Below are 20,489 nucleotides of genomic sequence, written 5' to 3'. Positions count from 1 at the left end.
TCAGTCAACGTCTAGAAATAATAAATGCTTTAACAGAAGGAAAACAACAGCACAATAAACATGGATAATGGCTCCAAGGCCTTAAATGGTTTCAGACTGCCACAACTATCGACATTCCTTTTATGCAGCTCCTCTGAAATAACCTTTTCTCAGCTCATTTAGGATCTGCACACACACTTTCTCTCCTTAGTAAACTGGAGATTAACTCTTGGCATCTTTTTGCTTCAGAGCTCACACGAATCACCAAGCATGGATGGGTTTTAGGGTGATTACTTAATTATTTTCTGGATATCCAAACAAAATTGCCAATACAGAAATAAGGGATGGAGGAGGGACTAGATACATAACTGTTTGTTTGTTTGTTTCAATGAAACATTTCAGGTCCTATGCTGGAGACACCAAGTATCTTGCTGTAGGTCTCCCAATGGGTCTGCAATGGAATGATCCCATGATCCCATCAGCCTCCGCTTTACCTGCAGCACTTCTGAGATGCTGATGTAGGCAACACAGTTAGAAATTCTCCTGGTGTTATTTTGCTCTCAGTCCCTCCATTGGAACAACCCCACCAAGACCTCTCCAACGTCCTAAAGCCATCACGCTGTGCAGGCAGGAGACAAACCACCCGGCTGTTTATTTAACAAGGGGCTGACCCTTGTGCCGAGGTCAGCCACAATGAGGTCACAGCCACAGACCATGCAGTGCTGAGGAACAATGACTGTTCTCACTTTCAACCACCCGGGCTGCCCTTGAACTCCCACTGCACGAGGCCATCACCCCCTGTAGTGCTCTCGGTGACTCCCCAGAGCATTCTTTCATCCAGAGGAAGAATACAAGGAGGGGTTTGGTTTTGTTAGGTTTTGACCATGCCACTGAAAAAATAGGAGAGGAAAAACAAAAAGAAAATAATCTCCAAAAAGAAAAGCCATAATTACAACCCAATTCTTGCATTTGAACGTTTGTCAGATGTGTTTCAGATTTATTTCTATAGACCTGATTTTGCAGGAGTATTATATAGGCTTTCATCTCCCACTACTGCAATTTAGTGCCCACGTGACCTTTGCCACATACACATCAGATTTGTTTATAAAGGGGGAATTCACACTTATTTCCTCACATTTCTCCCCAGAGCATCTCTACCTATTGCAGCTTGCAGAACAAACAGAAGCAAACCCATTTTACTGGTATAAACACAGAGCTTAGGCCCGACTTTGCATGTGCTGTGCTGATGGCTGAACACAATGACCTTACTGGACTTTTCTAGCCATTAACAACTCAGTGATTCCAAGTTCTACAAACCCACCCAGCAGGCCGGGTGCCCCTGCTTTCCCCCATAGCAACTTGTCCCACTTTCCTTGCCTCGAAGCCAAACAAGGGCTGTGCTCTCACCACAGGGCTCGGCTTTGCGCTGCTGCCAGCGGGGCTATTAATAACCCTGAACAATAGCTGACCTTGGCCCGCGTGAGCTCTCGGCTGCCCTGAGCTCTCTTTGTCCTGCAGCTCCCACCCTGCTGCCATGAGCACAGCCCTGCCATGGCCACTGAGCCCATGGGTGCTGGGAAGGGACAGCCCCACCATCACTGCTGCAGTGCCCAAATGGACACAGCCATTGTTCCGGCCCTGTAAGCACAGAGAAAAGGTCACCAGCTCCCCACTGAGCTCTGTAATTAGGCAGAAGCAATTACCGATAGCAAAGCAAACTTTGAAACACAAAGCAAACGTTTCTCCCTAGCGGTTTGCTTCCTTTCTTTCTGGAACACCACACAGGTGGCTCGGTTTTCCTCCTCGGTTATTTTTACACGATCTTCCTCTGTTTGCTCCGGGCTCAGCCGGCCAAATCTTTTATGTTCCCCCCGCTTTACCCACTGGGTTGCTGATGCGGGGAGCGGCCCCGGGGTCGCCCAGCAGAGGGACCTCTCGGCCAGCGCTGCGCTGCCCTGCTCCGGCAGAGCGTGTAAGGCAGGAGGCACAGCACTGATGGGATGCTCCTGAGCAAACCTGCCCACTGCTTGTCCATCAGAATCCGAACCTGGCCTAAAGAAAGCACGCGTGCATCTTTCATTGGGAATCACGTTCCTTTTCTGCCTGATTTTTTCCCAGAGAGCTGAGCTTGCACCTTCAATCCAAGAAAAGAACTTTTGTTCCCCCTCCCCCCACACGAACATTTTCAATTAGGAATTCAATTTAGCCTGAATTTGAGATTTCCCCAAAAGAGTAAAACCAACACATTCCTGTTAAATCATTTGACAGTCTGAGTTTCCCAGCTCCCAGTATAAACCATTCTCCCCAGGGAACAGTCCACCACACAAGGGGGGACAAGCAGGTGCCCCTGTATGCAGGTTCAGCCCCTCCGCAGGCAGATCTGAAGCCTGCACAGACCAGTGGGGCTTTATCAGAGCAGCTATTCGAGGCTGAATAATTTCCTCCTCCCTCTTCTAATAGCATCTTCAGCTGGCACGAGGCCCGGGGGCAGGAGGAACCTGCCAAGGAAGTAGTTCTGAGCTGCAGCAGCTCTGCTAGGAGATGGTAATTTCTCTCTAGCATGACTCTGGGTATAAATAAGCTGCAACAACAATTGGATTAGAGGTTAGCTTGCCTCCAAAATCCCCAAGAGAGCAGCAAGAAAACAAGGAAAGGATACAGAGCTGCCCAACAGGCAGCTTGAGCCAGCATACAACCTCAAACTCACAAACAAAACCAGTCAGGTCCCAAAACACAGGAGGATGCAGCACCCAGAGCAGCCATTTCTCCTTTGGGGCCATGGGAAGAGCAGAGCACCTCCTGCCTGTGCTTCTCAGCCCTGGGAAGCGGCAGGCCACCCCACAGCCTTCTTCTTTTCTTTGCAAAGCTTGGTCCAGCTTTTGCAAAAACAAAGTGCATTCTGGAGCTCAGTTGGATGTTCCTCTGCTTTTTCATGTTTGCCTGTGTTAGCACAAGCAGCCTCAAGGCAGAAATCCCTCAGAGGAATTTTACTGCTGACACTGTTTGGAGGAAAAGTTCAGGGGCAAGTAAACACATAGAGCCATTTACAAGTAGAGACCTGCGATTAACCCCGGCTTCCTGAGGGTTTCCTTGGAAGTTCCTCAGCATTGCTACTGTGTGAGAATACACACAGTGTGACAGGGACCAGCACTGCAACACTACAATGAGGGGTAATGGCCTGAAGTTGCACTAGGGGAGGGTCAGGTTGGATATTAAGAACAATTTCTTCTCTGAAGGAGGTCTGGCACTGGCACAGCTGCCCAGGGAGATGGTGGGGTCACTGTCCCTGGGGGTGTCCCAGAACTGTAGAGATATGGCACTTGGGGACACGGTCAGTGGGCATGATGGGGGTGGGTCAGGGTTGGACTTGGGGATCTTAGGGGTCTTTTCCAAACTCACTAATTCTATGGTTGCACCAAGAGCCCCAGGACAGCAGCGCTTACTATAAAAAAGGTGGTTGTCTGGTTTAATTTTTCCACATCATAGAATCTAAAACCCCAGGAATGAAACCAGAGTGAAGAGCAGGAACTTTCCCTTTGAGGAGGAGCTGGAAGCAGATGGACTCATCTTGGATTGGTTTAGGGGTGGCTTTTTTTTTGGAACCACAATGCCATGGTGATAGCTGTAAGAAAACCTCCCACAGTTTGGACACAGATCCCACTGACTTAAGCAATTTCAAGGATTCCCAGTGCATTGTTGAGGCCTGGAATGAGTTTGGCTGTGTTGGTGGTTTGCTCCATTGCGCAAGCAGGTCCATCCCTCATACCCACAGAACTGCAGCCACCTCCTGCTCCCACAGCCAAGCCCCATCACTGCCCCTGCAGTCCCTGTGGAGTGAGCTCTTTCTGATCACAATCTCCTCACTTCCACTCCCTTCTTTCCATTCACGTTTTATCTTTTCCTTCTTTTCCCTTCTCTTCAGACAGATCTTTCTGTTTTCAAATACATCTCCATGCATCTTCATTACATTTTTCCTCCATTTACTGGTGGGAAAGATATTCCTGAGAGCAAAACCAAACCCCGAAGGCCCCAACAAATGCCTCATTCCACCATTACAGCCCTGACAACACACCAAACTGGTCTTGCATCACATACCCCTTTCTCACAGTACCTGTGTGTGTTATGATGTTGCTTTTGTTAAGCCTCAAGTTTACATAGCGTTCTTGTATACTCAAAAACAAACAAACAAACCCCCCAAAACATATTCCTATCAGCTTTTAAACAAATTCCTGCAGCTTTCACAAACAGCTCTCACTTATTTGCACACAGCAGCAAGGCCAAAAGTAAGTGGGAAACGATGACTGCAAGCCAAATCACAAGCGCTCTGAATTATGTGCAGATTAATTCTCATATTGATGTTAAGGGGGTTTCCTTTCTTGATATGATCATTTCCTTTAACTGCTGAACTTGGAAAGGAGCCGTCCCCTCTGCCATTGTGCAGGGCCGAGCGGTCCCTGGGCGTGTGTTCTCATGTGTGTGAGTGCTGCCAGGGTCATCACTGCTCCCTGCCCCAAACGTGGCTCCCCATGGGCACAGTGCTCATGGTGCAGACGCAGCCACCAGCCCCCCTGCCATGCTTTGTTGCCCAGAGAAAATTCTTTACTCAGAGTCATAGAATCATTAAGGCTGGAAAAGACCTCTAAGGTGCCTCATCCTTGGAGGCGCCCCAGGCCAGACTAGATGGGGCACTGGGCAACTGAGCTGGGGGGGAACCAACCCATGACAGGGGATGGAACTAGATGGGCTTTAAGGTCTCGTACAACCCAACCATTCCATGGTACGTACCCTGGTTTCACCTCTTTGTGCTCACTGGCACAAACACACCTATCCTGTTCCGATGGGCCACAAGCATCACCTCCCCAGAGCAGGCTCCAGACAGCACCTCACTGACCCTGTTTTCCCAGTGTCCCAGATGTGATTTCAGCACAAAGCAGTTTCGTCATCAGCAAGAGCTACAGTGCTCTAGGAATTCCTTGTCTGCCTCACCATACTGCTGCTGATTAATGCACCACAGTCTTGGAGGAAACAATTAAAAACAAAAATAAAAATCAAGGCGTTACAGAAGGGAAAGATATTCCTTATGGCCAACTTTAACTCCCACTGAAATTCCCGTAACTCTCCCCACTGGCGCCAGGAGGAACTGAACCAGTTTGGGAGACAACCTATGAATAGATGAGATGTCTGTTTGAGTCATCTGTATACACACAGTCAGATATAGCTCCTCTCTCTGCTGGATCTCTTGTCTCATAAACAGCACTGATGTAAGGAACACTGCCCTCCCATCACCCCAGTGCTGCCGAGCACGAAGCATCACCTCCTGACTTTCTGTTGGACTATAGACTCAGTTTTCCCTCCATGTCAGCGTTTACATACAAGCATCAATTTCACAGCAAAATCTTCTCCCTCCATTTTGAAATAGCACATTTGCCACCACCGCAGAGCAGGAGGGCTTCAGCAAGCTGTGTCCTCCTTGGTGCCAGTTTGGGAGGGTGTTGTGCCAGATGGCACCAACCCCTGCCCAGACTCACTGCATTATCAGCAGGAACGTGCCATTACCAAGCCTACAGAAGCACAGGATTTAAGCAAGCTGAGGCCAGAAAAGCTCTTCAAGAAAAGCAAGGGAATGTAGGAAGGTTTCCACATCCAAATCCACCCTAGTCTGCCTGACCAAAGGACTGCTCAGGTCAATTGAAGGAGATTAGAAGCATCCTAATCTTTGTTTTAAAAATGGCTGAAGGCACTGGCCACTAGAGAAGAAATACATAATGAAAGAGAAGCCCTTAAAAAGCATGGATGCCGCCCTCACAACATATTTGAGACAAGGGAACAACCCAAAGCTGTGTTTACTAGAAGGAAGCATTCCCAGAGCCAGCAGTTATTAACACAAAGATGGATATATACAAAATAGACCAGAGGGCAAGCAGCCAGTCCATGTCCTCAGATTCCCCTTAGTATCAAGGTCAGACATGGCCATAAGGTCATTGCTTCACACTATGGAAATTGGGCTTGCCACTATCTCCCAGGATCCTCCTTATGCATCCCAATGTCTGTGCTCTACATCTCATTCATTGGTCATAGAAATCTAATTGTCCTCACCTTAAAAATGGGAGAACAGATGTTACAGCCTGCCAGTTCAGAGGGAAAGCAGACTGAAACATAAACACTGACGTAACATTACCTCTCCAAATGTGATTGAACTAAAACTGCTTTTTCTCCCCTCATGTAATTTTCAGCTTTTCTAAACCCCATTTAACAAAATTCATTTCTAACAGCAAAATCAGAATCCGGATTATTGAGGAAATTTTCCTTCATGTCCAATTTTTCCACTCATTTTATTGCTTGGCCCCAGAGCAAGCAGCACTTTCCTTATCAGTCCTCCACACTTTCTAGTTTTTCTTCTATAAGCTGAACTCCAGATGCCTCCCCAGTAAAAGCATGCTGGAATTTACAGTGGCACCAAGCTGGTGCAATAACGCCTGCAGAAACCAAGCAGATTGCATTACTGTCAATGTGTTTTTTGCATCAGAGGAAAAAGGACAGTTCAAATGGCACAGAAGAGGTGGGTTCGTTTCACTCAGAGAGCTGGAGGATTTCTGTCCCTTTGCTATTTCAGCAGCTGTAATTCCTCAGAGGGGGAAACTTCAGGAATCTGGAGAGAAAATACTGAACCAAAACCTCTCTCGCTTTCACCATGATTCAGATCGGCACAGGCATGCAGCACTAAGCCTGTTCTGAGTCTCACTCGGCTCCTAGAGGAGGCTTTGGTTCCTATTTTAGACTATTGCTGGGTAAGACAGGTCTGGAAAGAGGTTTTCCAAACTGTTGAAGAACCTAAAACACCTCCTAAAGAAGCATATTCTGAAGGCCAACATCTGAATTCCATGTTAATTTTTCTTGTGCACCCCCCAAGACATTCATCCAAGAGCTCTGGGATATTAGATCTTCCTTTTCAAGTCCTATCAATGTTTCATTATAATTACTATTTTCCATTTAATTTTTAAGCAAATCTCTTTTCTCTTGCCATTGAACATGTTGATTCTTGCTATGAACGTGTTGGAATGTTTGGGGGTGGCAAGACCGGGTCCTGCTGACCATCAGTTCTTAGATGGTGTGGAATGCTGCAGCGCAGGAATAACAGACATCAAGAGCCCTTTGCGAACACACTGCAATTTGAGGAACTGATGGAAGGAAAAGAAACTCAAAAAGCAACCAAGAGGCTATAGGAGAAACCCAGCACATGGTATATGGGAATATGGAAGTATTTTATCCTCACACGAGAATACAGGCTCTTTCAATCTGCAGTCACTAATGTGGGCAGGCAAAGTCATAAAGGCTCCCTAAGATTAAAAGTCTATTGGTAAAAAAAGCAAGAAGATTTAGTGTCTTAGTGCAGGAAGACAGGCCCAAGGGTGTCATTTCAACCCCAGTGGGGACTGATGACCTGCATTACAGCACTGATCCCATGTTCTGGCCATTAGTTTGTTTTCATCAGTATACAAAATGCAGGAATAATTCAGGGGTTAAGTTCAGCGTTGGTGTAAATGGGATCATCACCAGTTAAGTATGAAAGCCTACATCCATCCACCAAGGAGCTGGATTGATTTGCCACCATTCCTGTATCTGGCTCTATAGAACTGGAGGCTGAGGAAGGACTTCATTTTTTCCACTTACCAACCCACACCCATGTTCTTCCACTTCTCAAATGAGCTCAGGAAATCCAGAAAGTTCTGACACTGTTATATAAGTGAAAATCATATTAATTACACAGCAATAGACATGTATTTATGGTGACACTAAGCAGATGATGAAGAATTGAAACTTGAGCTCTAGAGTTGATTATTATATATTAAGGAATATATGACAAGACCATGTGCTGACTCCAGAGCCTTTCAGTCCCAGAGAGACTAAGGCTCCTGTGTGTTTTAACATTACTACAATGATTGCTAGAACTGTCAGATTAAAAGCCAACTGGTGTGTGCATGGCTCATGGTCTGCACTAGCATTCCAGATTACACAACCAAAGGTGAAATAACAAAACCATCTGGAGAACCAAGCCATAGAAAACCACAGGATCCAGACAAGGGCTTACTGCTTTTTTTGGTTGCAAGAGAAACAGTATTGTCTGAGTAAAATCAGAAACAAACGCGTTCTTCAAGACACTGGGAACAAGCTTAGAATTCAGCCATTCGAAGACAGCTAAGGTGAGGAGGGAGGATGTATGGTCTTAAATGGCACGTGGTAGAACAATAATCAGAAATCCTAATGATGGTTCTACACTCTTGTTTCTGACCATGAATCTTCATCTCAACATTAAAGTAGTTCTCAGTTACTTTTTTTGTTGTTTTTAAATTAGAATTAGCTAGGGAAAAAAATAAATTAATATGTAAAGCATCAGGCATGTCTTTGCACTGCCACCACATTGAAGAGCTTTTGTCTGACATTACTCCAAAGTGATTTGCTCCATGGGCAGCAAAGGTGATAGGAATGGAAGGACAGTCAGATGATGCTGACAGACCTATGCAAGATGTTGTGCTCCACTCAGGACCCTCTGGAAAGCTCACAGGAAAGAAAACTCCATTCGTTGCCTGCTCTTAAAGTTAACTTTGAGGCCACCAACCCTGCAAGGCCAAGTGGGACAGGCTGGGCATCACATCACAGCCTAACACAGGGCCAGGCCTATCTCTCGCCCAAAGGGTGATCCCACTTAGATGACACCAACATCTCTGCAAAGACAGCAAGGTGGGAAGATCTTGGGTCAAAGACTCCATTCTGGTACTACACAGCCCAGCAAAGGCACTTTTACTACTTAGTATGAGGCATCAGTTATTGAGGAAATGGATCAAGGCACAGTAGCACATTGAAAGCAACTTTGCAGATGGTGAGTAGGCTGCAAAAGAAACTTAGGCACACCATGTTATAGGCAAAACGAAAGCCTGAAACAGCAATAAATTTAAGGAAATGATTTTTGAAATCCCTAGACTGTCTGGATACAGTCTGGCCATATTAAAATGACTACGTTCATTCCACAACTAAAATACTTGACGTGCCTGAAGGAACTTTATGTAAGCAGGCTAATAATCTTGCTTACGTTCAATACAGCAAATTGGCGTTTGTTGTGGCACCGAGCTCTTAACGTTGGCACAACAATTAGCTTGCAGTTTCAAAAATGGAACAGAAAAGCGGAACGAGTAGTGGGAGAGACCCTCCCAGGAAAACCACACCAAAATACCCCGACCAGAAGGACTCTGCAACACCCCTGCTCTGCTTCTGGAGGAGAAACTGGGATGTCTGGGAAGAATGACCATTATCGTCCATGGTACTCCCAGATTATCTGGAATAAATCAGAAATTATCACAATCAATCAGGCTGTGCACTGCTTGCCTTCCTGCTCCTTAGCTCACAACCCCTCTAGAGTGAAAACACCTTCATGATCTCTCTTTCTAAAGGTTTCAGATATATGCATTCCTTCTCCATTAGCTGCTTACTATTTATGGGAGATGGTTGCTTTGGAGAAAGCAGCAGCACATCAGAAGCCCATCCAAGAAGCTATGGTTTGGACAGCACAAGAAGAGAATAGCTTTCAGTATTAAAAAGCTATTTTCCATTAATATTTGGATGTCAAGTGAGTAATTTCAGCATGTGGAAGCTACTGATGGGAAAGGATGTTCATGTGTTAGTTAATGAGCAAGGGTCATCTATTCCACGCAGCCTCTCTGGAACAGGCCAGTGGCTGGAGAGGGGACAATTGGAGCTTGTATGGCCTCAACCCAAGCTCTGCTAATGAGTCATTCTGTGCTGGGAACATTTCTTCAGTACATCTGCTTCCAGATCCAAGTGTTGACATGCATGGTTGAAGCCTTCAAAGGCGTAGGAGATTCGGGCACTGTTTCCAACACCCCCCTCAAGAACAGGGAGTTCAAGTACTCCAAACATCAGGTTCCATGCACGGAGTCTTTTTCCTCAAGTGCCATGAGTGCATCCACAGATATTTCCCACACAGAAGTTAAAGAGAGCGTGAACAGTCAACATCTCAGGTACTTAGGGAAGCTGAGAACTTGGCCATCTCCCTGTAGTCAGAGTTTCAAGCAGCAGTAGCTCAGCTGCATTCTAATCTCTCCACTCAAGAAGGACATTGGTAAGACCACAATCAGAGGGAGTGAGAAGGAGGACTGGAAAAGAGAAGAGATATGATATGAAAGGAAGGACAATGAATTTGGCCAAGAGAATAAAGAAATTTAAAGTGTGCATTTTCTGAGGTGAACATGGGGAGAAAAGTGTGAAAAGCTGGAATGTGAGTAGAGATGAATTGGTGGATGCTTCTCAAAGCAAAGGCGCTCTGCCAACCCAGCTGGAGGTTGCTGAGCCAGCTCAATGCCACGTTCAGCATTCTCACTGCACACTGAGGCAAGAAAGAGGATGAGAAGACTAAACAAATGAAGGGAACGCAGAAGGGCTGGCATTTGTAAAGCAGAACAGCACAGACACAACAACAAGGTGAAGAAAGCTGCACAGCCGGTTCTACTTCAGCAACCACAGAAGGCTAACTGAGGACCTGTTTCCAAACAGCAAGAGACCCCTGGAGACCCAAATGACCCATTTAAGAGAGCTTTGCTGCTACAGATTAAGAGCTGCCCTGTGGCTGACAAAGGTCTGCTCTACTCATTCTGACTAGATTAGTTGTACCTATGTTCCCATGACTTAATGAAAGCAAGAGTAGGAGGAAAAACCCCAAGAACCTCCTACATTCACCCAAACCTTCCATTTGTCCTGACATTCCTCCTTTCCCTTCTCCCTGTGGCCTCCCAGGGAAAATAACATTTCCATGCTGCAAGCTGGAAACAATTAATGCAGAGACAACAGAAAAACATCCTTTACAGGTTTTAGCTCACATAAGTAATTGCATTAACGTTCTCAGCAAAGCTGTGTTGAAGCCAAAATGCTCCTGGCTTCAGTGAGTGCAGGTGGTTCCAATTATAATAACCCTCTTCAGAGGGAAATCATGAGCCTGCTTAGAGTGATGGCAGTTCTGTGCCCACAGTAAATGTGTGACACTTTGGATATATTTGACTGCCAGAGACATGGCTATCTAATCTCCAGAAACCGATTACTAGAACCAGGAAAGTGTTCAGACAGACAATTATTCTTCTACCTTACAGTGGTGGTTCATTTTCTACATAAGGCTCATAAAAAGCAACAAAAATTCTCTTTAAAAGCCAGCAGATGAAGCACAGAACAAATTCCAGAGTCTTTGCCAATGCAAAGCGAGCAGCACTTACAGCCATCAGACTGAAACCCTCCAGCAGCCTGCATCCCATAAGCACACAGTTGCAAAAGGACAAGTCATCTTCCACAGGTAGCTAAATTGGATGTGGTGAATGGCATACAAATTCACTTAGGCAGTGTACTTAAATAGAGAGGTGGATCTGTGTGGCTGACAACATCAGCTGAGCTGCAGCATCATTCCATGCCAAGGTCTGCAGCAGAGTGCTGTGAAGTTGGGATGGGGCAGAGAAGGAGCTAGCCAGGAGTTGCCTGCTACCAGACACAGCCATTGGAAGTTGGGCTGTGAGCAGGTGCTCTGCCTACTACCTCACTGAATTCCTGTCCTGACTAAAATTAACAAGGGAAACAGAAGGTACAAGCTTCTTTCCATGATGGAGTGGGCTGGGAGTAGATAACTCAAGTACATGGAGTGTTGCATCTACTAATAGATACCTGGTGGGTGGATGTCTTTTGCCACAGCAGCATTAATAAATATATTATACAGTTGCTTTTAGCCAGTGTGTGGCACTTATTGATCCCCAAAGGGTATTAATGTCCAGGCTGAGCCCAGCAAGGTGTGTACATCACAATCCAGGTAATTAGTGACAATACCAGAATTGCCGGGATGGGGGCATTCAGGCTGTGGCTTAGGCTGATGACCACAACAGTATCATTCTGCCTTTGCTCCCAGGACCATCTATCCTGCCCTACAGCCCAAGCTGCATATTGTTGTCATCAGGATGTGAGTAGGTGAAACTACAGTGTCAGATGAGCAGAGCCTCACTCTTTCTAATGGGCAGAGTTCTGAGAGCCTTGATTAATCTATAAGAAAATCTATTTCAAGGTGCAGTCTCACTTTCAGCAGGACAGACTCACTTGGTATAGCACAGAATGAAGGAAGCTACCCTTTGAAGAGCAGCTCAAAACCAGGAACTGCCATTTCTTCCCCTTTCCCATCCTTTTCAAGGCAGCTACCATTGCTGGTGAGCACATGGTACAGAAGTCAGGGAAGGTTGAGGTGAGCTTCTTTCTAGCCTAAATTCAGCCTGAAATACCAACCTCAGCTTCTCAAACCCAAGTGTGAGTTATGCTGTGATGGTCTCCATTCCTCTTACCTTGGGTGGAAAATTTGGTATAACAACAGCTTGTCTCATATGTTTCACAAAGTTACAGTTTCACTGAATCCACATTTCCCAGCAAAGGGAGGTTTGACTGGAAAATTCCTTAACCAGATCTAATTTGCTACCAAGTGTAGTAAAGATTCCAGGCCAGCTCAGTGCTGTAAGCCCAGAGCCTGAGGCATGGTGGAGCAATGCCACCTCAGCAGGGACTTGGCACACAGGGCTTTGGCCGGTTACTTTCACTCTTCATGGACATTCCAGTTTGCATTTACCTTAAACAACCCATGCTACAGTGGACAGCTGTAGTATTAGATCTGTAGCTTGTCCCTCTTTTCACATCTCTCTATTCAAACTGTCATGGTGATGTCTTACACTGAACCATCTGTAACCTGATGTTTGACAGTGGATGGTGCAAGCCATTCATGACTCAATGTTTGTCTTGGTTTGGAGTGAGTCAACTTTGCTTTTTGAGACACAGTTACCCACTTCCATGTGTTTTTCCCCAAAAACCTGAAGAACAGACTCAGTTTCACTCTATCTTTGCCATTCCCTATTAATCATGCAGAAATTGAGAGAAGAACATCTGAATAACACTATCACACTTATTTACACTAAAATAAATAAAGAAGGGGCTCAGGCAATGCCCTTTCATGTTGATGGGCAGAGATATAAAAATAACCCCAATCCAAACAGCATTACATCTGAGGGAAAAGCAAAGCTCTTAGCTTAATAATAGGCAACCAGAACTTTCTCATCAGTTATGCAGGAGGAGAATCTCACTGAGAGCTTTCAGAACTATTAAATAAACCTCCTCCTTGCCACAGCCCTGGTGCCTGACCTTAGCTCAGCTGCTTTGTCTTGCATCTGCATGTTGCTGAGTCTCTGTTGTCAGGGGATGAAGCTGAACTTGGGGACACCTGAACACAAACAAGAGGCAAAGAACAGCCGACTGTGAGGAGCTGAGGCTGCCCCAAGGGCTCTGATGTGTGAAAGCAGGGGAACAAATTCAGTCATCTCCTCATCTGCACATGGTTGCAAGATCTTCACCAAGGCATCACACCAAGGCACTGACCAGCCACCAACTGTCGTCATGGAACTGGATAAGGAATGGCTACCAAAGGAATTTAAAAACAGCGATGCCTAAGTATCAAAAGACTTCAGCAAACTCCTCTTTCCATTAAGACACTAACGTAAGAGTTTACTGAAAAACAAGCTTTTAGGAATAGTTGTGTATGAATGTGATGGCAAAGATGGAAGACAGACAGTTATTTCCAAGCACTCCTGGTATAGTTTACCCCTGTTTGATTTGGAGAATATGATTTCAGAATACGCACAGTGAGGACATCTGATTCATTTCATCTCTATTTCAACACCTTTGTCTGTGAAGTGACACAAATCAGTTTTTAAAAGCTTAGTAACGCCTTCCGTCTGAAGAAGGAATTTGGTGACTTCATCAATGGCAGAAGTTGTTTAAAACAAATAAATCCACTCAGATTTGGTGTTACATTTTTCTGTGCCTTAGAGCTCCAAAATATCACCTCGATCCCAGCTAACAAACGAGCAGAAACCAGAAAATCCTAGAAAATAAAAACAGCTTCAGGGAAAAGAGCTCAAAACATGAAGGGCTGATTTCCTCCTGGTGGCCGCTGCTCACACTTGGCTTCATCTCTAACTCATCATTTTCCACTCAAGTTCTGTATTGTTTTCACTAACAATTACATTAATAGCTCAGAATGCCAATCCACTGAGATGGGCTGCTACCACAAGAGCATGTGCAACACACACCACTACAGAAAGCTTCCCAACAGCCCATCTCTGGCTCCAAACAGCCGTAATTTATAGGCTGTATCGCTAACTGGACTGCCACACTGTGCAGCACAAAGGCTTGTATAGAGGTCTGGTTTTAAGATAAGTCAATAAAACCTTCCACATCACTGTGCAGACACTGCTTACAGAAAGGCCTGTCTGCAAGGCACAGAGATGTCAAGAATCATGAACCTTTCTGAGGATATGGAAGTCTGTTGCTATTTAGACTTTTCTTTTTTTTCCATTAAAAAGAAAAAAAGATCTTAGCTACAGTTTACTTTTCCCACTTAGAAACGTGGAAAAGTTTGTTCAGCTTAAAATTTCCTGTTTGGCATTAGCAGCTGCTGGCTGCGGTATTTATAAATACTGCAGCAGACATTTCTTGGGGAATCTGGTTACAATTAAGCAGGAGCAGGGCAGCTCCGCAGCCCCCGTGCTGCAGGAGGAGAGGTTTTGCTGTGGGGTGAGCGTCAGCAGTGGGGTTGCAGCTTCGGGGGCTGTTTCTAAACAGGAAGGTGAAGTCACTTTGCTCATGGTATCCAAATATAGTAGCTCAGAGGAACGTTTGGGCAGCAGGCCTGGGACCACCTACTCGGTGCATTACTCATTGTGCTCCCCAGTGCCCCCGAGCATCCCCAGGTTGGGTGTGCAGAAATACATCAGCATGCAGAGCATCCCACCCTGCCACCAGCCCCGAGCACCCCAGCAACCCACACTCCCCATAAGTACAACCAAACTATCCTGCAATTGTCCCCTAAGTGACATATTAAAGCAAGAGCAGGAGGCAGAGCCCAGCTAAAGGCAGCACTTTGATTCTCTGAACACGTCCACCCACAGCTTTCTGGAAGATCTCAGCACCTCCTTTCTCTCATCAAGGCTTTTACACAGTGGGCACATGGTATCCTGACCCATTATGACCCTCAGTGCCATCTCCTTGGGACTGACAGAGGAAGAGCAGACAAACAGCTTCCCAGTCAGCAGCTCAGGGGCATCGGGAAACCCAATAAACAGTGAGGTAATGGGATTGCTTCAGGAACTGCTAAGATGAAACAGAAGCTGCACCTCTTGCTGTAAAGGTGCACCGGGTAAAGGTAACCAGACAGTAACTGTAAAGGTAATCAGACAGCTCCGAGACTGTCTGGTTTTCTGGTTATTTCTGGAGAAAGGGTATGTTCCTGTGTGTGTGTCGGTGCAGCAGCCTGCATGACCCTATACGTGAGCTCACAGTGCAGCGCACCCCAGTCCTGGAGGGGTGCCCTGTTGGCAGGGTTCCCTTTCCCTGGGCTGGTGCTCTGCCATGGCCACTTGCCACCATTTTCCTTCATTTCAGGCTAACAGCAGCAAGGATATGAGCTAAAAGCAGCCCTGCAGAAGAAAATCCACAAACAATCCTGGAGTAAAAAAAAAATCTATGAGAAATATGACTTTAAGTTCCCAGTTTGCTGGATTTATGTAAAAAAAAAAAAAAAAAGGAAAAAAATAAAAGATGCTGAGCAAATGAAAGGCACAACTGCAGCACCTCACCCCTTGTCTGTTTCCGGCCATGCACGCTCGTACCATGAACTCCACCAGGAGCAGCATTTCCTGACCCTGGAGTGCTCACAGATGGTGCTCCTAGAAGCACTTTCTGCTGATGCTCCCTGGTTCCCTTTGCCTTGCGTGACTGCTCTGTGGCTTTGCTTTGTTTATTTCACTTTTTCCTGCTCTTTAGTTACAAGCTAAGGAAGGGAACCAGCCACATTTGCTGGTTTAATCACTTGCTGGTGCCAGTCCACATCCTTGTGGGCAATCAGCAGGGTGTGTCCCCATCACACATGGGAACCAGTGTTGCACAATCAGGTCCCTCCAGCTGGAGCACAGGGATGGATGCCCCGCAGCCAGGCACAAGCCTGTAGGTAGTTTGCTGTCTGTATGACAGGAGAGATGATGATCTGTTACCTGCCCAGCTGTAGGATTACACTGAGCTAGATGGGTGCTGGCCCATCTGTGCCAGCCCCGAGCTGGAAGCCATCACCTTGTGAACCACATCCAAAACAATGGACACTGCTAGAAGCATGCATGCCATGCTGGGTACAGAGATCAGGAAGCCTACAGCTTGCAGCAACTGGAGGTGCCCTCAGTATCATATTATAAAATCAGCTTTAATGGTAAGGTCACGGCTGCTAACACCGTCATGGTGCCACCTCACCTCTCCATGGAGCCATCCTCTGGTTCACAGCTCTAAGAGTGCTGTGAGGAGGAATAGCAACGTAGTATTGGAGGATCTATGGTAGGAGCCTTAGACACTGAAATGGAGCACCCATCCCCTTTGTAAAACCTTTGGACCAAAGGCAGAATGCTGAAAGAGCTGCACAGGTGCAAGTCCTGAATACATCCACCTGGATCCACAAAACCAAAAATGCAACAAGTGCCTTCTGAGGGCCAACAGGATCTGCAGAACTGATTTCCAAACTGGAGACCGTGATTCTCCTCCCAAAGGAGCAGTTATAATAAAACCAGGTTTGCATTTGTTGCAGACAGTAGAGCTTGATGCACAAGTGGTGCATGGAAAAAAACAGAAGGAAGTAGAGAAAAGGTGTAAATGAAGGAGGAAATGGGATGCAAGCTGCAAGGTGCTGAGCTGCTCCCTGGGGAAACCCCAGCAGGAGGACCCTCCATGCCCTCAATGGCACCCTATACCTCTCTGCACAGTGCCAAGTGATCTTTCCTAGGAGCAGTTCCGGACTCCTGCAAACTGCTTACTCAAAAAAACCATTACAAAACATTAAGGCATCGATAATCATTGCAAAGAACATTTGTCTTCCAGGAAGTTACAGGTTTCTGCAAAGTCTCCCACACGTGTCACCAAAAAGGGCTCAGAGACAACCCACGAGCTGCTGGAGCTGCAGCTGGCTGCCTTGAAGCCCATGTCTCAGTTGAGCCCATCCTTCCCCTGCACTGACATCACACAAGCTTTTCCTTTGCACTTCTGAGACCACATCTCACAGGTGTGATGACTCCCCATAAACCACGTGCAAGCGAGCAGCAGAGCAGCAGCACGTTTCTAACAGTCTTGGCATGTGGGTGGCTCACCCCTGCCCTCAGCTCTGCCTCAGAGGGGTCACCCCACGGCGCATCTGGACGCATTGCATGGCTGCATTCATCCCCTGCTTGCTCCGCCTGCCCTCTGACACGGGTGAAGGCTTCACCCTTTCACACCCACCTCTCCCGACCACCCAAATTCCAGCACGGGGCGGGTTGTCTCTGAGCTCCTTTCATCAGCCAAATTCTGTGCTCCCAGATTTCCGTGCTGCCGGAGGAGCACATGTTTTCCACTGCAGCACTCCTGAGACAGAGCACAGCATTGCTTTTCATAAAATAAATATATTTGCAGAAAGCCACCGGAAAAGTCTGACTTTTCTAGAAGGAAAGCAGCTCTGGTTCTTGTCTCAGGATGTAAATGCACAAACCCACTGCATTAAGCTCCCCATTTCACATTCAGTGTGAGGCTTCCATTCCCTCAATGATTCTGCTATTCATCCCTGCTGGGATGCCCACACCACTGTGCCCAGCAGATGGGAATTGCCCACTGCATGTCAGTTTGAGGGCTGAGCACCAACAAGAAGTCAGCACCCAGCAGAGCAAGCACTTAAAAGCTATGTTTGTCCACTTTGTTGAACTGGAGCCACTGCAACTGAAGGAGTTAGTATTATAGTAAAGTAAACAAGGGAGTCTGCACAGCCCTGAAAATATTCAATAGGAAAACACACTCTTATTTACTTTTTTTCCCCCTTTTAGACTGAAATCTCCTTGAGAAGGCACATACTTGCTCTCATTTTGTCTCCTTACTGAAACGCCCCAGCCCTGGAAGGAGCTCTGGTGCAGCACAGTCCTGCCTGCATTAGCTGCATGTGCCCACACACTCTGGGTTTTGGAGTGGAAATGCTCCAACTCTGAGAACAGAGCAATGCAGCGCAGCACGTCCATGGACTGCATACCCCAGGAGACCAATCTTACTGGTTGCTTTCCCATGACACTGGTTGCAATGCCCAGGATGCTGCCAGCAGCATTCCTGTGCTGGCATATGCAGAAATTGCCCTAACAAGGCCCTTCCCACCCCAGTGCTGCTGCCTTGAAGTGGGTGCAGAGGGGACTCCCAGCTCTCATCCCACTGCATCCCAGGGCTTGGGACATTCCCTGCCTGGTGCAGCTCTGTGCCCTTCAGCCAGCCCTTCCCCTGCAGTTATATTTCTCCACACCACCAGCGATTTCCTTCCGCCTTTCACTTCCACCTTCCATTACAGTGCAAAAAAAAAACCCCAATACAGAATTTCTCTTCAGAAAATGGCAGCTGAGTTGGATGTTCCCATGGCCTCAGCACTCCTCATTTCCTCATCTCCCAGCTGCTTGCTTGCCTCTCGCTTCCTCCCTCCACGCCTCTGTCAGGGGAAGCTGTACCATCTCACTGTGGGACAGCTGCTGCGTCCCTGATTCTGCTCACAGAAAGAGGGGAAACGCTCCTGAATCAGGGCTGCTATCAGGGCATGGCATAGGCTGCCCAGGGCTGTGGGTGCCCCATCCCTTCAGGTGCTCAAGACCAGGTTAATGAGGCCCTGAGCAGTATGATCCAGTGGGGAGCAACCCTGTCCACAGAAGAGGTTGGAACCAGATGATCTTTAATGTCTCTTCCTACCTAAACTGTTCTATGATCACTGGAGAAGAGGACTATGTCACCTCCAGAGTTCCCACCAATGCAAACCATTGTCTGGAGGCACCAAAGCATTGAGGGTTACCAAGCATGGGGACCATAGGAAGGCTCCCTAGGACCACCTCCTATGACATGGGATTTCAGGGAATCCAACAGACTGAGACAACAGACCTGCAGCCAGAGTGCTTGGGGAGCTGCTGCAGCACCACCACTGCTGGGATTCATAGTTTGCATCCCCTACCAAACAAGCCTGACAAATCAGGCCATGCACAGAACACAAAGAGACCACCCCTATGTCACCATTAGACCCAACGCCTGCCCATAAACCAGGAGGTGGTAAGCCAGAACTCTGTTCCTAGAAGATGAAGACTGCTCTCTGCCAGCAGATGGGATACTTACAGATACTAAGCACATCCAGGAGTTCATCCCAACTCTGTCTATTGGTGGTTTCCTTTTTGCCAAGAAACATTCAGCAACACCAAGTCAGACACAAAAAAGGTACCAGCAAAAGGCGCTCACCTGGAGGAGGTGCAGATCTGTATCCCAAATGGTAGAGAGCTGTATATCACTTATTCTTGATGTATCAAGGGAGTAAACAGATGATACCAAACAAAACCAAAACAAAATAAAATGGGAAGACTGGCTCTGTAACTACATGTTCTACTAAGGAACTTGTAAAAAGGTTTGTTTTTCTCTCTCAGGTTTTTGTATGAGCCCACAATTAATCATCCTGATTGCAAAAAGCTGAGCCTCCCCCAGGAGCCTATCTCCTAGGGTTGGAACAGGCAGCTCAAAGCATTCCCCATCACTGCAGGCTTAAATAACAGAGGGCTGCGTTACCCCAGGGAAACGAGAAGATGAGATGGGAGGCTGGGGAAGGGGAATAAGAGGCTGATTGTTTTTCACACATCTGAATTATGCAGATAGCTCCTGCACAGCAGATGGGATTTCAATTTGAGCTTTTATTGGAAGAAAAAGTGCATATCTCAGCCAAAGTGACCAAACCCAGCTGGGGTTTTGTGTTTTTTTATGCTGCACTTGATACTCTTTTTCTTTGGTAATCATGGGTTTCACTACAGGTAATATCCACTCAGTGAATAAATACAGAACCCCAAAAGGGGTGAGGTGCTGCTGCCATTGTGATGTGGCCAATGGTGCCCTTGGGATGTAATGCTGCTGCTGGTTAAGGTAGGTGTGGGAGCACTTTAATCCTTAAATACATTTCCAGGACACCTTGAGCGTTCTGAGCTGTGTTGGATATCAAGCCCTGCAGTGCCTGGGGCTGCCCTACATCCCTGCCCCCATGGAGGGGAGCACTGGAGCCAGCCCAGCCATTCCCAGACATGGATGGCAAAGCCCAGCCTGCAAAGAGCCCCTCAGAGCTTGAGGGGAGGGCGATATTGTTGGAGATGCAAAATAAATGACGTTTGGATTAATCTGCTTTCTGCTGCTATGGCTGGTGGTTGCTCAGCTCTCTCTCTGCTCACCTGTTTGCCAGACCCAAAATATTACAGACACAGAGGGCAAGAAAAAAGCACCTCACTACTAGGCACGCAGACACCAATCTGCCCAAATGGAAACCTCCCTCCTCACCAACCACCACCAACCAGCTACACATGAGCAACAGAAATCTC

General features: G+C 46.8%; 1 long non-coding RNA gene across 1 annotated transcript in view; it reads right to left on the bottom strand.

Annotated features, from left to right (window-relative positions):
• Positions 1–19,662, bottom strand: part of LOC107320094 — a 32,249-nt gene extending 12,587 nt beyond the window's left edge. Inside the window, exon 1 of the long non-coding RNA XR_001558133.2 lies at positions 19,375–19,662. This is a non-coding gene — a long non-coding RNA (uncharacterized LOC107320094). The remainder of the gene's footprint in view (positions 1–19,374) is intronic.
• Between the last annotated feature and the right edge of the window lie 827 nt (positions 19,663–20,489).

This window comes from Coturnix japonica, chromosome 13, assembly GCF_001577835.2.
Source record: "Coturnix japonica isolate 7356 chromosome 13, Coturnix japonica 2.1, whole genome shotgun sequence".
Taxonomy (NCBI): Eukaryota; Metazoa; Chordata; class Aves; order Galliformes; family Phasianidae; genus Coturnix; species Coturnix japonica.
This window is presented reverse-complemented; position numbering and strand designations above follow the sequence as displayed.